The sequence below is a fragment of the Rousettus aegyptiacus genome, unplaced genomic scaffold, assembly GCF_014176215.1.
Source record: "Rousettus aegyptiacus isolate mRouAeg1 unplaced genomic scaffold, mRouAeg1.p scaffold_m13_p_15, whole genome shotgun sequence".
Classification (NCBI taxonomy): Eukaryota; Metazoa; Chordata; class Mammalia; order Chiroptera; family Pteropodidae; genus Rousettus; species Rousettus aegyptiacus.
Window position 1 is genome coordinate 40110592 of NW_023416290.1, and position 15865 is coordinate 40126456.

General features: G+C 34.7%; 1 long non-coding RNA gene across 1 annotated transcript in view; it reads left to right on the plus strand.

Moving 5' to 3' along the window:
* The window catches only part of LOC118612006, a 185640-nt gene extending 177908 nt beyond the window's left edge, over nucleotides 1-7732 (plus strand). Inside the window, exon 8 of the long non-coding RNA XR_004954639.1 lies at nucleotides 4895-7732. This is a non-coding gene — a long non-coding RNA (uncharacterized LOC118612006). The remainder of the gene's footprint in view (nucleotides 1-4894) is intronic.
* Nucleotides 7733-15865: the final 8133 nt, after the last annotated feature.

A 15865-nucleotide genomic window follows, 5' to 3' on the forward strand; every position in this document is an offset into this window, starting at 1 on the left:
AGATTCAGATTATGTACCTTTGGCAGGAATTCCACCGAAGCGATGTTGTACTCTCATCGCATCCCATCGGACGTCACACAACACCAGTTTATCCCATTTCTAACGATATTCACACCGATCACACCGGACTACCCCTTATTCGCTGTGCGATGCCTTCTCAAGCTTCGACACTCTGTGCCAGGGCCTTGAGTTCGAAAAATGCTCATAGAATAGCAAGGTAGCCAGTGTGCCTTGCACGGAGTAAGTGAGGGGGACCGAGAGGCGAGCCTTGCACAAGGGCTGCAGGGACATTTTAAAGACTTAGGCTTTTGCTCTAAGTGAGATAAGGGAACCTTTGGAGGTTTCTAGTGATATGATCTAACTTATGTTTTAAAGGAATCCCCCTGACTGCTACACTGTGAAGAGATGAAAGAGAGGCACAGTTAGAAATAATATGCGGTGTATAATGCAGTGTATTAGGTGCAACTTATGGATAAACTTTAAATAAATAAATATACATATACCTGGGTGTGCGCAAATTCTGTTATCTACAGTGGTACATGTAGTAAAGTGTCTGAAAATCCTTGTTCACAGTAACAAGAAAACAATCAGGTGACTGGTATTACCTGGGAGAACAAGCAGGTGACTAGTATTACCTGGGAGAACAAGCAGGTGACTGGTATTACCTGCGAGAACAAGCAGGTGACTAGTATTATCTTCTTCGATACCTAGGCTCAAAGAGCTAATTACTAATAAACTAATTAGAAACAAACCATGCATGATGTGCTAAGATTTCTATGACACTAACAGGAAGAGAGAAATTTGGGTGGGATTAAGTTCTTGACTGTGTGTGGATGCTCTGTACAGATTTGAAGCTGTAATGCTAGTATGTATATAATTTACTTAATGCTGTTCTGTATTTTTATGAACTTTAAAGCAACGTTGAGTGATTCAGTGTTTAATAATGTGGTATCAATATGAAAACAGTGTGTTTTCCATTCTTATTTATACATGTAATTTGTATTCATATAGTTTATATTCTTTCACAAATAGTCAGAAAATAAGCAACTGAAAAGGAAATAATGAATGAAATGTACCATTATAACACATTATAAAAGCTTTTGATCACATTTTGTGTGTGTGTGTATATTTAGATTTTTAAAAATAAATTTATTTATTTAAATTAGTTTCAAGTATACAGTACATTGGTTAGACATCTATATAGTTCATAAAACGATTCCCACAATTGCTCCCTCCCCCTAGCCCTCCGCCTAGCCAACATGTTAATGCTAACTGCATTCCCTCTGCTGTTCTCCATCCCCATGACCATCTATTAACTACTTTGTACTTCATTCACCCTATTCTCCCAACCCTCCAACCCCACCTCCCCTCTGTCTGTCACCAGATTGTCCACTATATTTGTGAGTCTGTTTTTGATTAGTTTGTTCTTTGTTTTCCCTTCGATTCCACATATAAGTGAAATCATATGGTATTTATCTTTGTCTGGCTTATTTCACTCAGCATAATAACTTCTAGGTTCATCCATGTCATTGCAAATGGTAGAATTTCATTTTTTTTAATGGTTGAGTAATATTCCATTGTGTATATGAATCATAATTTCTTTATCCAATCATCTGTTGATGGACATTTATGTTACTTCCATATCTCGGCTATTGTAAAGTATGCTGCCATGAATATTGAGGTGCATAGATCTTTAAGATTTATTGTTTTGGTTTTCTTTGAATAAATACCCAGAAGTGCAATTGCTAGGTCAAAAGGCATATCCATTTTTAACTTTTCGAGAAACCTCTATACTGTTTTCCATAGCTACTAATACCAGTTTGCAATCCCACCAACAATGTATGAGGGTTCCCTTTCTGTCGCACCTTTGCCAACACTTGGTGTTTTTTGATTTATTGATGATAGCCATTCTGATAGGTATGAGGTGATATCTCATTGTGGTTTTAATTTGCATTTCTCTGATGATTAGAGACCTTGAGCATCTTTTCATATGTCTATTAGCCATCTGTATTTCCTCTTTAGAGAGGTATCTGTTCAGGTCTTCTGCCCACTTTTTAATTGGATTATTTATTTTTTTTGTTGTTGAGTTGTATGAGTTTTTTATATATTTTGGATATTAACCCCTTATCAGTTGTATCCTTAGCAAATATCTTCTCCCAATCAGTTGTCTTTTTGTTTTGATGGTTTCTTTTGCTGTACGAAAACTTTTTAATTTAATAGAGTACCATTTGTTTATTTTTTCTTTTGTTTCCCTTGCCTGGAGAGATGTATCTGAAAAGAAATTGCTGTTAGTAATATCAGAGAATTTACTGCCTATGTTTTCTTCTAGGAGTTTTATGATTTCAAGTCTTACATTTAAGTCTTTAATGCATTTTGAGTCTCTTCTTGTATACGGTGTAAGAAGATAGTCCAGCTTTTTTTTTTTTTTTTTTTGCATGTATCTATCTAATTTTCCCAACACCATTTATTAAAGAGGCTGTTTTTACCCCATTGTATACTCTTACCACCTTTGTCATATATTAAGTGAGCATATAGGCATGGATTTATTTCTGGCCTCTCTATTTTGTTTATATATATATTTATAAACTTGTAATCATATATGTAGTGTCTCAATAAAAATTACACAAATTGTGAATGCATATTTTAAAAATATAGTAGTATATACATAAGCAGTTTCAGTTTGTTATCTTGTTTGTCCTGTAACATATTAAAATATAGTACTTTAAGATGTTTTCTCTGATTCTCTTGATATAGGTCCCACTGAAATATTTTAATGGAGATAAATTACATATTTTAAATTGGAGAGATAGACGAACACACACAGGCCTATATATTTGGAAAATGAGATCAGCTCTCTAAATTGTTTTCTTTTTCTATGTACTATGTCATGACCATCTACCTATTTTTATTAATATTATTAATATACATTTTCATTAAAGTTTTTAAGGAGTAAGTATATTATTCCACAATATGATAGTTTATTGGACCAATCTATTTTGGCAAATCTGCATTGCTTAGGATTTATCTCAATTATAAAAGCACTTCCATTTCCATCTTTGTTGGCATCTCATGTGCACTTACATAATTATATTCTTTTTCTGATTCTAATTAGATGGAGGCCACATTTTCCTAGGTGTCCTTATTTCACAGAAAGTCATAGAATAAATTTAATATTTTTATGTTTTATATATGTACTTTTGTAGTGGAGTAGAATTTAAAGTATGCACACATTTTAAATATAAAACTGGAATTTTAATGAAATTTAACAACGTCAGCAGGCCACTTTGAGAATGGGGGGGGTGTGTAGCAGGGGAGGCAAGTAGAAGGATGTGTGGGGATGAGCGGAAATCGTATTTACTTGCAAAATCAAAGTTTCTTTGAGGGACGACTTTGAGAAGTATTTAAGATAAAGATCTGAAAGAATTTTTAGATCAAATGGCATGGACATTTTAATGACTTTTTCTCCACATTGCAAATGTTTCCCCTAGACAGGTTATACCATTTTGCCCTGTATCTATAAAAATTGCTTCAGTTTTGGAGGGTGGTATACTTCCATCAACTATAGTATTTTAAAGTATATTTTAAAAAGAAAAACATCAGATTTCTGTTACCAGAGATTCCAACTTTATTCTTTCTCCTTACCCTACTTATGTCACCATCTTGAGATGTTCATATATACAATCTCTTTGAAGCCTTAGCTGATTTTCAGTGAGTAGAATTTTGTTCTTTTCTGACCCTATAAATAGGCAAGGATTAAAGTGAATTTCAAAATTACTCCATGAGGGTGGTCAGACCAGCTGCACCCAAATTTAAAAAAAAAAAACTATTTATGGGTATCCAAATTTATTTTAAAATGAAATCATCACATTCTGCATTGACTTTGATTATGAAAAAATAACTCTTCTAGCTTTTCAGACAGCTGTCAGCCCAACTACAGTTGGAAATGAATTTTGTTTTATGAGCATAGCAATGACAGCTGTCAAGTGTGCAGTACTGTGGGAAATGATTAAATAATGGCCAAAATTCTATCTTAAATTAGAAAGAACAGAGGCATTATACCAGTTACAAGAAGCCCCCTTTCGTAACTCATTAAAGTGCCTTTCTCATAGCAGTAGAACTTTTTATGCTTCATTAATAATTGACTTAAAGATACCTGTATTCATACAACTGTTTTAAAGCTACAATTATGATATAATGCTAACAAATTAGGTAGACAATAAACTCTCTGTGAATTGGACAGACTCTTATCTTTGTATCTCTCATGCTTTGCACAATACCTGGCATAAAAAAAGAAACCCAATGTAAGATTATTGAATAAGTAAAGTGCAGCATGTGGGCTCAAAATTATAATTTAAAACTAAAATATCTACTTTAGAGGTGATTTTCAAATTTCTTAATTTAATCAACATTAATCGAATGCTTACTGCCACTCATGGTAAATAAACCAGGCAAAGTCCCCAATGTCTGCATTCAAGAAACTTATAGTGTTAGTGTTGCTCGAGAGATCAGCATGCTTCCTAAATCCCATCTTGTCCTCCCTAGCAGGAAAGGTAATGTCTCACCAGTCTTATTAAATCACAACTGGGACACCCCAGAAGCTACGCTCCTTTTCTAGCCATCTTTCCGTCTTCAGAGTCCCCAAGCACTTTTCATTCTGAGGGATTTTGTATTCGTGCTTCCATCTATCTGGAATATTCTGCCTCAAATCTTCTCGTTCAAGATTTGGGTTGAATCTCAATCATCTCCTCAGAAAGGGATTTCCTGTTTTCCCCTTCCTCGGTGATAGTCATCCCTGTTCCAGTCACTCTATCACGTTGAACTGTTTTGTTTTCTTTGTAGCAATAATGACTTCTTGAAATTATATTGTCTATCTTTTTATTATTTCTTCACACAGAATGTAAGTTCCGTGAAAGCACATCTCTCATGTTCACCACTATATCCCAGTTTACAGAAGAGCAAACCACCAGTTTCATCTGGACAATTAAGTTTAGGTAAGAATTTTTTTTCCATTTTGAATGGCAACTATGTGGCTCACGTAGGAAACACAGAATTCAAGGGGGCATGACATTAGTTATTGTTTTCGTATTAAGAGAATAAAGAATAAAATGAAAACAAGTTAGAGAAAGACATGAAAAGTAAAATCTCTCCTTTCTTTCCACTCTCAATGTCAATTGCATTTCCCCGAAATTTAACCTTTAACATTTAAATATTTCTGTTTTAAATGCTTCCAGTAGTTACCACTGAAACTCTAAGTAATATATTTCTCGATTTATCATAGTGAAACAGCATCTCACCATAAAAGATGAGGAATTTGGTATATCTCTACATCTCCCTCCCTTATTTTATGTCCCATTTCTTGATATTACTACTTTAATACTCATAGTTAGCTTCTCACTATTAAACAATAGATCTAAATCTTAATTTAACCCATTTATATGTATCTAATTATAATAATTATGGAAAAATGGTCAACTGGGTCTCCTACAATTCCTTGATACTCTTCTCACCTATTTTTTTCATAATTTTTGTCATTGCTTCTTCATTGGCAAGGTTATATTATTTAATCTATGGGTTGATTCTAATATTTTAACCAGTACCATTTGTGAAATTATTATTGTGTAAATTTTCTCAAACATGTAGTATGATTGGATAGGGGAGGAACCTTAAATTAATGCCACTTATTCAAGTGTTACTCTAAAGATAATATTTCAAGAACGAAGTCTAAATGAATTCTCTTACATCTATCAATTCCTCTAAATTATATCACATTTTAGGTAGCCTCATATTTGGATCACTATTTTCATGTACACATTTGTTTTTCCTAGAGTGTCCAATTGTTTCCTTCCAATTTGGCTAAAGAGGTAACTAGCTTATTATATTTAAAAATTTTTCCAAAGTTTAAAGTAAAGTTGCCTAGTGAAATGTACTTTTATCCTGAAGATATGATTCCTAGAGCTTTCTGACCTTCTGTTGCAATGTGAATATATTCATTTCCAACTGCATGATCATCATCCGGGGATTCATTTTCATTGTATTTCTATTTTTGTTCCATTATTGTTTTTCTTTTTAAATTTTTAATGACTTCCTCCTTCTTGGTTTCCTGATTCTACTCTGTGTATGTACATTCTTAAAATTTTTGTTTTCAGAAAATGATGAATGGAATGTAAACTCTTTAGTTCGTACATATCTGAAAACTGCTTCATTTTGTTCACACTTGACTGATAAACTTGCTAGTAAACTTTTTCTAGATTTCAAGTCGTCTTTTTTTTATAACTCTAAAGGTATTTTTCCTTTGATTCCTCATATCCAGCACTACCGATGGGAACATCTTATCCTAGTTTTTCTTATCTTCTTTTATAAGTAATTCTTTTATAAGGAATTTTAGTCTAAAACTTTTTAAGTTTCACCATAATGTGAACAAACGTGGGCATTTTTTTCTGTTTGATTTATTCTCTTTGACTCTCTATTGAGACTTTCAGTTTGAAGATTAAAAACTATCTTAATTCAGGAAATTTTTTTTATTGTTTATCATTGATTGTCTTGTCCTTACCCCAATAACCTTTGAAATTACTACAGAAAGGATGTTGGAAGAAGCAAATAAGGTGATTTGAAATCTTTATGAAAAACCAGAGACAAAACAAAATAAAAACAAACAAACAAAACCTTTATTCTAGATGTCTGTGGAGATCTGATTTATCTTAGAATCTGTTCTGTGTCTTTTCATAACTTCAAAATCAACATTTTCCTACCTAGGAAAATTTTTGAGGTTCTAACTGCAAAAATTTCAGCTAACTTCTAGACTGTTAGGGTGAGAAGCGAACTTATCCAAAGTGTTCTTTAGTTAAGCGTTTTGATAATTCAAAGTCCAAGTAGATTTTAGGGTCTATGGTTTGATTTTGAGATCTTTAAAGAAGATGGGTTTACTATAGCCCTTTAGTTTCCTTTGCTCTTGACTTTCCATTAATATTAAGATCCATTTGAATTCTGTCTCCCAGAAATTTATCAAAATCTCTAGTATGCACATGATATACTCACTCATTTTCAGTGTTGACATGGATTTATTATTTTTATTATGCTTTTTACTGAAATTCAGGGTAATCTTGAGAACAAGGAGAGGCAAACACATGTGTTTAATCTGCCTTTCTGAACTGAACATCAGCACATAAAAAGTAGATACATGGTTTTAAATAGTAATTTTAATATGTTGGGCTATTTTGATACTGTCAACTTCAAAATCATTAAATTTGCCATAATTTAAATTAGAAATTAGTAAATAATATGTTCAATATGTGCCTTTACCTAATCCCTGAACCTCCCCTCAAGCTTCGTGGGAACAGAAATAGAGTTTCCATGTCAAGACCTCTGGTCTTGCTGATTAATAAGAGCAGGGTTCTTACTGAAACAGATGACCAACTTCTGGAAGACAAAATTTGGATGGAATCATAGAGAGATAGTCATATAATAATGTGGTTAGTGCTACAATAAAGCCAGAGAATTGCCTTTTCTGTATCTTTCCGTTTCTTACTGCCACAAATGTCTAAAGTTCCTTTGCCTTTGAAGTGTCCAGAACACCATTCTTCCTCTACCAATAAGGTTATCTTTACTTCCTAACCTCTTATCAGTTTCTCTGCTTTGGTTTCAGCTTGTCAAGGTTTCTCAAAAATCCTAAATTTTTCATAAAGATTTCTTTAATTAGAAAAATAGTTAAAATTTTCTTATGACAAAAATAATTTCTGTTGTACTCTTAAAAATGTAACTTGAATTAGATATAATTCACATACCATATAATTCACCCATTAAAGTGTACCATCTAGTGGCTTTTATACACTCAAAGAATTGGGTATCTATTGTCGCAGTTAATGTTAGAACATTTCTACCACAAGACGAAGAAACCCTGTACTCTTGAGGTATCACTCCCTTATTTCACCATCCCTCTTGCCCTCAGCCTTAAGCAAGCACTAGTTACTGTCTTTCTCTACATAGTTTCTTGTTCCGAACTCTCATATGAATGGAATTATATAATATGTGGACTTTTATGACTCGCTTGTTTCACTTAGCATAATGTTTTTTTAAATTCATCCAAGTTGTAGCATGTATCGGTACTTCATTTCTTTCATGACCAAATAATATTCCATTATAGGTATATTACATTTTAATGATCCATTCATTCATTGATGGACATTGGTGTTGTTTACATCTTTTCATTATTATGGGTAATGCTGCTATAGACATTCATGTATAAGTTTTTGTATGGATATAAGCTTTCATTTCTCTAGGACTGAAATTGCTGAGTGGTATGGTATCTCTACATTTAATTGTTTGAACAATTGTTTGGGAACCTCCTTTCCCAAGCAGCTGTTCCATGTTACATTTTCACTAAATTGGTATTTGCCTTTTTATAGTTGATTTATAAGAGTTCTTTATATTTTCTAGATACAAGTCCCTTATAAGATACATGATTTTCAAATATTGCTCCCTTCCCATTCTATAGGTTGTCTTTTCTCTTTCTTAACGGTCTCCTTTGAAGCACAAAAATTTTAAATTTTGTTGAAGACCACTTTGTCTATTTTTTCTTTTGTTATTTGTATTTTTGGTGTCAGATCTAGAATCCTTTTTCAAATCCAAGGTCATGAAGATTTACTTCTGTATTTTCTTTTAAGAGTTTTATAGTTTTAGCTCTTACATTTAAGTCATTTATCCATTTTGAGTTATTTTGTGTGTGTATATGGTATGAGGTAAGGGTTCAATTTCATTCTGTTACATGTGGCTATCCAATTGTCCCAGCATCATTTTTTCTCATTAAATATTCTTGAAACCCTTTTTGAAAATATGTTAACCATATATTCTATTGATTCAGTTTTATTCTTTGTAATATACATTTATTTCCGCCTGCACATAGAAATAATAATGCCTGATTTATTTCTGGAGAATACTGAAATTTACTATAACTAGACAGATTAATTCACATTTAACTTGACAGATAATCTGAAAAATGTCTATTAATTATCTATTGCTGTATAGCAAACAGCCACAAAATCTCAGTGGACTAAGTACCTATTTAGCCTATGTACCTCGGGGTTGTCGGATGTAGGTCTGACTTGCACAGCTTGGGCAAGGCAGCTCGTTTGCAAATATCTCTCACTGTCTTTCAGGGAATAGTGTGCCAAACGGGGCGTGCTTTTCCCATGGTGATGGCAGAAGCTCGAGGCACCGAGTCTGACTGCATAAACACATTTCAAACTTCTGCAGCGTCGTGTCTGCCAACATTTCATTAACAAGTCATGTGGTCAGATCCAAAATCAAAACAGCAGGGAAGCGTATTTCTCCCATTGAGGAGAAATCGAGGGAGATGAAATGAATACTGAAAAATAATTTAAACTATCACAATGCCATCCATTACACAAAACTTCTAGGAAATTAAAAACTCCAAAACTCTTATACATGTTCCCCCTTGCTAAATTCCCTTATAATTTCTAGGAATTTATTTTTTGCTATTTTATACAGTTTTCATCATTTCCAGTCATGTCATCTGTGAATAATTACAGCTTATTATGTTCCTCTCCAATCTTTATATATTTTCTTTTCCTTGCCTATTACATGGGTTAGGACATTTCAGTGCTGAATAGAAGCAGTAGGATAAGGCATCATGCCTTAATACTTCACCATTAAACCTCATGTTGACTATAGGTTTTCTTACATTTTATCATATTCTAGAAGTTTCCTACTATTCTAAGTTTGCTGAGAGCTTTTATCATGAAGGGCGTTGGATTTTTTCAAACGTTTTTTCTATACCTATTGAAATAATGATTTGATTTCCTTTATAATTCTTTTAAGATGATGAATTACACTGGTTGACCTTAGAACAGCTTTATCAAGGCATGATTGACATATAATAAACTTCCCATATTTAAAGTGTGCAATTTGATGTCCTGGCATTTGTATATACCTGTGAAATCAAAACAGTGCTCAAAATACTGAAAAAATCTATCACTTCCAAAAATTTCTTAATGGCCCATTGTAATTCTTCCTTTCTGACCTTGCCAGTCCCCTTTCCCAATCACCAGGCACTGATCCACTTTCTGTGATCATACATTATTTTGCATGTTCTAGAATTTACAAATAGAAGCATATAGTATGCTCTATTTTTTGTCCGACTTTCACTCAGCATACTTACTTTGCAATTCTTCAATGTATAGAACGTAACGATTTGTTTTTGGTGTTGACTCTAAGAAATCTAGGCCTAACCAAAGGTCAAATATGTTTTCTCTGATGTATTATTCTAAATGTTTTACAGTTTTAGATTTTACATTTAGGCTATGATCAATTCTGAGTTATGGAGAATAGAGCCCATATATGGCCTTCCTGAATAATCCAAGGTAATCTCCCATCCCAGGATCATTCATTAAATTACATCTAAAAACTCCTTTTTGCTTTGTAAGGAAAAATATTCAAAGGTTCCAGGGGTTGGGGCATAGCGCGCTCTCTCTCTCTCTCTCTCTCTCTCTCTCTCTCTCTCTCTCTCTGTGTGTGTGTGTGTGTGTGTGTGTGTGTGTGTGTACGCACGTGATTATTCTGCCTACTGCAAATAGATTTTTGTAAGCAAATGTCCCTGTTTTTTTTTTTATATCATACAGGTGACCTCCACATAGCTCCAAAATGGATTAATATGGTGAATAACATGGGGAAAGGACTGGAAAGATTGAGCACTGAATAAGCTTTGCCAGCGAAAGCTGACTCAATTTGTAGCGGAAAGAGCCTGGGCTTTGGAGTAACCGGAATTTGGATTTGCTCCCAAATTTTTCCATTATTCACTCTACAACCTTAGACAAGTTAATTTGCTCTCTATCTCCAGGTTTCTCATTTAATAATAGGGCAATAAGGCTTATCTGTAGGATTATTTTGAAGACTAATGAGATAATGAAAGTTAAAATGCCTAGATGACTCCTGATACATAAATTGTATCATAATTTACATTTCTCCCGGAAAACTTTGCTCCCATCAGGCTGTATTTTTCTGGACAAAGAATGTGATTTATTTATTCCTAATGCTTATGCTATTGGTTTATGGGCACTGAAATCATTCATTTTTATATTCATATCATGGCTAAGAATACATTAGTAGAGAAGTTGAGAGTTGTAGAGCACTAGGTCTAAATCTTGATGTCAGTATGTTTTGCTGCGTGAGATCAGGTCGTTTGATTACACCTCAGTTTTCTTATCTCCTCAGTGAGGAGAATAATAGGACCTGCCTACCTCATGGCATTGCTGTGAGTGATGGAGGTGCAGGTAAAGTGTTTATCACAGAGCTGAGCGATTAGGCATCCCTGTCCCCCGCTGAGCAAGCTTTGTGGTAAAGCAATAATCTGTCCATTAGAGGGCGCTCCACGTGAGTGAGAACTCTGAAGCAGATGAGGTATGTGGTGCTTCTTGGATTCTGTTTTTAGCAAAACTGATTAAGGAGTGATTTAAATGCACAGATTCACAGCCATGTGATATTATATATGCATCTTTAAAAATCTGAAGCAGAACATTAATTTAGGTTCATTCTGGGTTAACAATAATTTGAATTACTTTATAAAATGCACTTAATGTCTTTGGTGAGAGGAGAAAATTTAAATAATCTCAATACCAGAGTCCTCTTCAGTGGCTGACCAAGACCATAAATCAACATAATTTACAAAATATATTTTGTCATATATATTTAGATTACACTAAAATAGACAAGGCAGCAATCATTTTGAATCTTTCAAACCATAACCTTTCAAAGAAATTAATTCTTCCTGTGACAACGATTGCTGAGGCAATAAACTATAAATGGCTTTCACGGAAGCAAATCCAGCTAGAAGAGTTACAGCATTCCGAATAACCCAGAGCAACTCTAAACTTATTTTTGGCTTTGAAAAAAGATGAAAATATGAAACAAGAAAAACATCACACTTAAAACCAGAATGCAAAATTAATGTTTGAAAGAAGATACATGTGGCAAGAAATAAGATAATGTAGTTTAAAAACATTTCTCCTAAGAAAGTGTTAAATTTAATTTTTTTCTTTTTTGGCTTACAATAACAAAGTTTATTTTTCATTTACATTGATGCAGGCTATAAATCAGCTGCATCTCTGCTTCCCATGTCCTCTTTATTCACGAATCTGGGCTGAAAAAGTGGCCTTCTCACCAGCATGCTGTTCTAACAGCAAAGAAATGGAACAAATATCACATACCATTGGACTAAACATGTCACACAGAAAGCAACAAGCAAACAAGGCAAACAAAAACTCATAGACACACATAACAGTTTACTAGTTACCAGAGAGAGATTTAATTTTTAAAGCAGCTATACATGAACTATTTTTTTAAGTTGAAGGAAGGAAATAATTTCCTATTTTCGACGCTGTGGAACTTTATTTCACTATGAATGTACATTTGCAACAGTTAAATAAATTTGCTTTGGCATAATGACGCACACTCACGAGCCTGAGCCCGCAGGACCTGCTGTTTCCCTCACACACTTTATACTTTCAAAGTAGCCATGGTTTGCTTTGCGATTCTTCCTGGTGAAGATTCTATTCTTTCTACCCTTGGCTGCTCTTCAGGCAGCACTCAAACACTCATTTTCTTAATAATCTTCTCCAAACAATCCTTCCGCTCCTAGTCCACCCAGTTATTCATTTCTTCATTGTTTATCCCCAGACTCACATTCTAGTTTTATCACTCATTTATAGTCGTGTCTTCATGACTGAATTTTGAAGTTTGTGTGAGAAAGGACTTATTGCTTCAGTATTCTCGGAACCTTCCAGGGTACCCAGAACATAGAATGAAATTAAGCTGAATTTTGTAGGGCTAAGGATACAGGGTGCCGCGTATCCACGGCATCTTTAAGTCTGTGAGATAAGGCCAGTAGTTATGCTAATGGTGAATTACATATATGGAAAACCTTACATACAAAAATGGGAGATTTTTATATCCTTCCCTCTTTTTTTCAGAAATATAAGTTACTCCTTATTATGTTCATTATAAGAAAATTTTATTTTTTTTCAAAAAGGAGTTTTTAATGTTTTAGACAAAAGCAGAACAAATTAAAATTACTTAGCGCCTAGACTCAAGCCTCTCCTAGACTCGGGGACGTCTTACATACAGGTGTGCTGGACAAACTCCAATTGCTAAGCTTTCTTATCCCCTTCCCTTTGCTATCCAGTGTCCACACAGAAGCCAGAACAATTTCTTCTTTAAAAAGAAGTAAGACCATATCGTTTACCTACTTAAGACTCTCTGGTGGCTTCCCAGTCCACGTGGAATAAACTCAACCCTTTTCTCTGGCCTCCAGGTCTTACTTGGTCTGGCGTTCGCAGATTGCTTGTCATTTCTCACTGTTCCGCTTCATTCACAAACTAGCCACTCTCCTTCCTTCTCTTAACTTGAAGACACCAAGTTTAGTCCTACTTTCAGCCTTCGAAGAAACTTTTCCTCTCCTGGAATGCTCTTTCTTCTCCTCTTTCAAGAGACTTGCTATCTTGGCATTTGGGTCCACATTAAAGATACTTCCTTCGTGTTCTCTGATTGCCTAATTAAATAGTTCTTCAAATCTTTCAAGTACATCATTTTGTTTCATCTTTATCACAGCACTATCTGATTACCTTCTTGCCATTTATTTTTCTGTCCTTTTCCGCTTGCTGGTACAATCCCTAAAAATAGATACTTTGTTCATCTCTGTGTCTCAAACCCTCCAAAAAAGGCAAATGGAGGCTTAAAAATACATTTCTTAAACAAAAGAATACATAAATGTATTACAGGGAATCAATATGTTAGCAATAACTACTGCTCATTCCTTTTCATCTTTTCCCCTGTTGTTCTTTAAAAATATTTGAGAGTGGGGTTAAGAGCACATGCACATAAGGCATCTTAAATGTTTAGAAAATTAGTAAGTTAATCGAAAGGATTGGCATCTTGAGGAGTAAATGTTGAAAAAACTCTTGATTCTGAGATATCCAAAGACAAGTGTGTAGATTCTGCTAGCGCAAGCAGGCATAGAGACTACAGCAACTCTTGCCCGGAGTTTTGCCGAAAATTAGGACAAAGGAAAGGTAAGAGGGAAGCAGGTTTTAATTTTTCTTTGCCAAATGGAAGAAGTAATTACACATCTTTAAAAAATGATGTAGTAGCAAAGATCATATTAATTAATCAGGACATATATTATTGTAGAAATTTGAGATTTATTTTTTCATATCTACTCTGATATAAATTACTCAGAAAATTCATTTCTGCAGTGGTAAGTGCTATTATGTAACTAATGTCATAAGAGGGTGAAGTTGTTAGATGTTTATAAAATGAGGGATCAGACAAAGATTTTGGTGCACTATGTGATAACGAGTGAAAGTGCCCCTGGGTAGGTTTGGAGTATAATACATAATACACTACTGCGTTTACCCCAGATATGCTGGGTCCTATTAACTGGGCCTGCTTCATGGGGCTTCAGTAGTGAGAGCCTGGGAAAAATCTCTTTGCTGCCAAGATTTCTTCACTTTTAGAGTAACAAGAATATCTGTCATCCTCTCTAAGATCTCTACCAGGTCTGAAAACTTGATAACTGGAATGTTGCAGGTTTCGGGAAATGCACTGAAAGCAGGAGGAAAATGCACAAATGAGATCGGTGAAGGTAAAATTCATCTACTTCAAATCTCTGGACGGCCTTCTGTACCACTTGGAGAATGCATTACCTCTTTCGAAGTAGAGTAAATCAATTAACAAATGGCACTGACAGTGCATGCCTAGCCATTTAAAATTGTAAAATATTTCCTGGTGGAAATATTTTGTAGCTAGAAGGGACCAAAAAATAATCATTTGATGTAGCTTTTTTAAAAGTTGTGGAATGCAGGGATTATGGGATGTTAATAGATACTGTGAAACAAATGAGTTCTGTGGTCAAATAAACATGAAAAACATTGCACACTATTTGATCAGGAGGTTCTCAAATCTTATATTAAAGGTCCTGAGAAATTCATCAGTAAATCAACCCCATTAACTTTGAAGGTACATTTTGTTCCTTCGGCACATATTTATTATGTGTCTACTATGTGCCTACTATGTGCCGGGGATAGATCAGTGTCAAAACAATCATGTCCTCATGGGGCGCACAGATTGGAGAGTCGAGGTGAATAAACAACAAACATAAGGATAGGGAATTTATGACACATGATAGAAAATGATAAATGGCATGAAAAAAAATTAGAGGTGTGTAAGGGGAATTAAGAGGAGTGACACAGGGCTGGGAACAGACTCTGGTGAATACAGTGGTCAAGAGAGGCTTCACTGAGGAGGCGACCCTAAACCAAAGACTTGACGAAAGCAAGGGATTTGTCCAAGTAGACACTTGGGAGGGAAACGTTTCAGTCAGAAGAAACAACGAACGCTAAGGCAAGAGCAGGTCTGACGGTCAAGCGAAAGCAAAACAAAATGAACATAAGGAACGGCCACACGAGGAGAGATGAGGGGGGGACTTGGGTTTTTTCTCTAAGTGAAATGGGGAGCCACTGCAAGATTTGTCCAGAGAAATAATTTGTTTTTGCAGAAGTTATTTAAAAATTATTTGGCTGCTGTGTTGAGAATACACTCTAGCGTTACTGGCACAGAAGCGAAGAAACACATTAGGGGTCCACTGCAGTAATCCTCATGACTGATACTTGTGATAGTGGTGGAGATGGTAAAAGTGGTGAGATTTTTGCATGGAGAACCAAGAGAATTTTCAGATTATATGTGGCATATGAGAGAGAGAGAGATGTATCAAAGATATCTTCAGGCTCTTAGCCTGATTTACTCAAAGGATGGAGTTCTATCAACTGAGATGGGAAGGCTGTGTGTGGAAGTTTTAAGG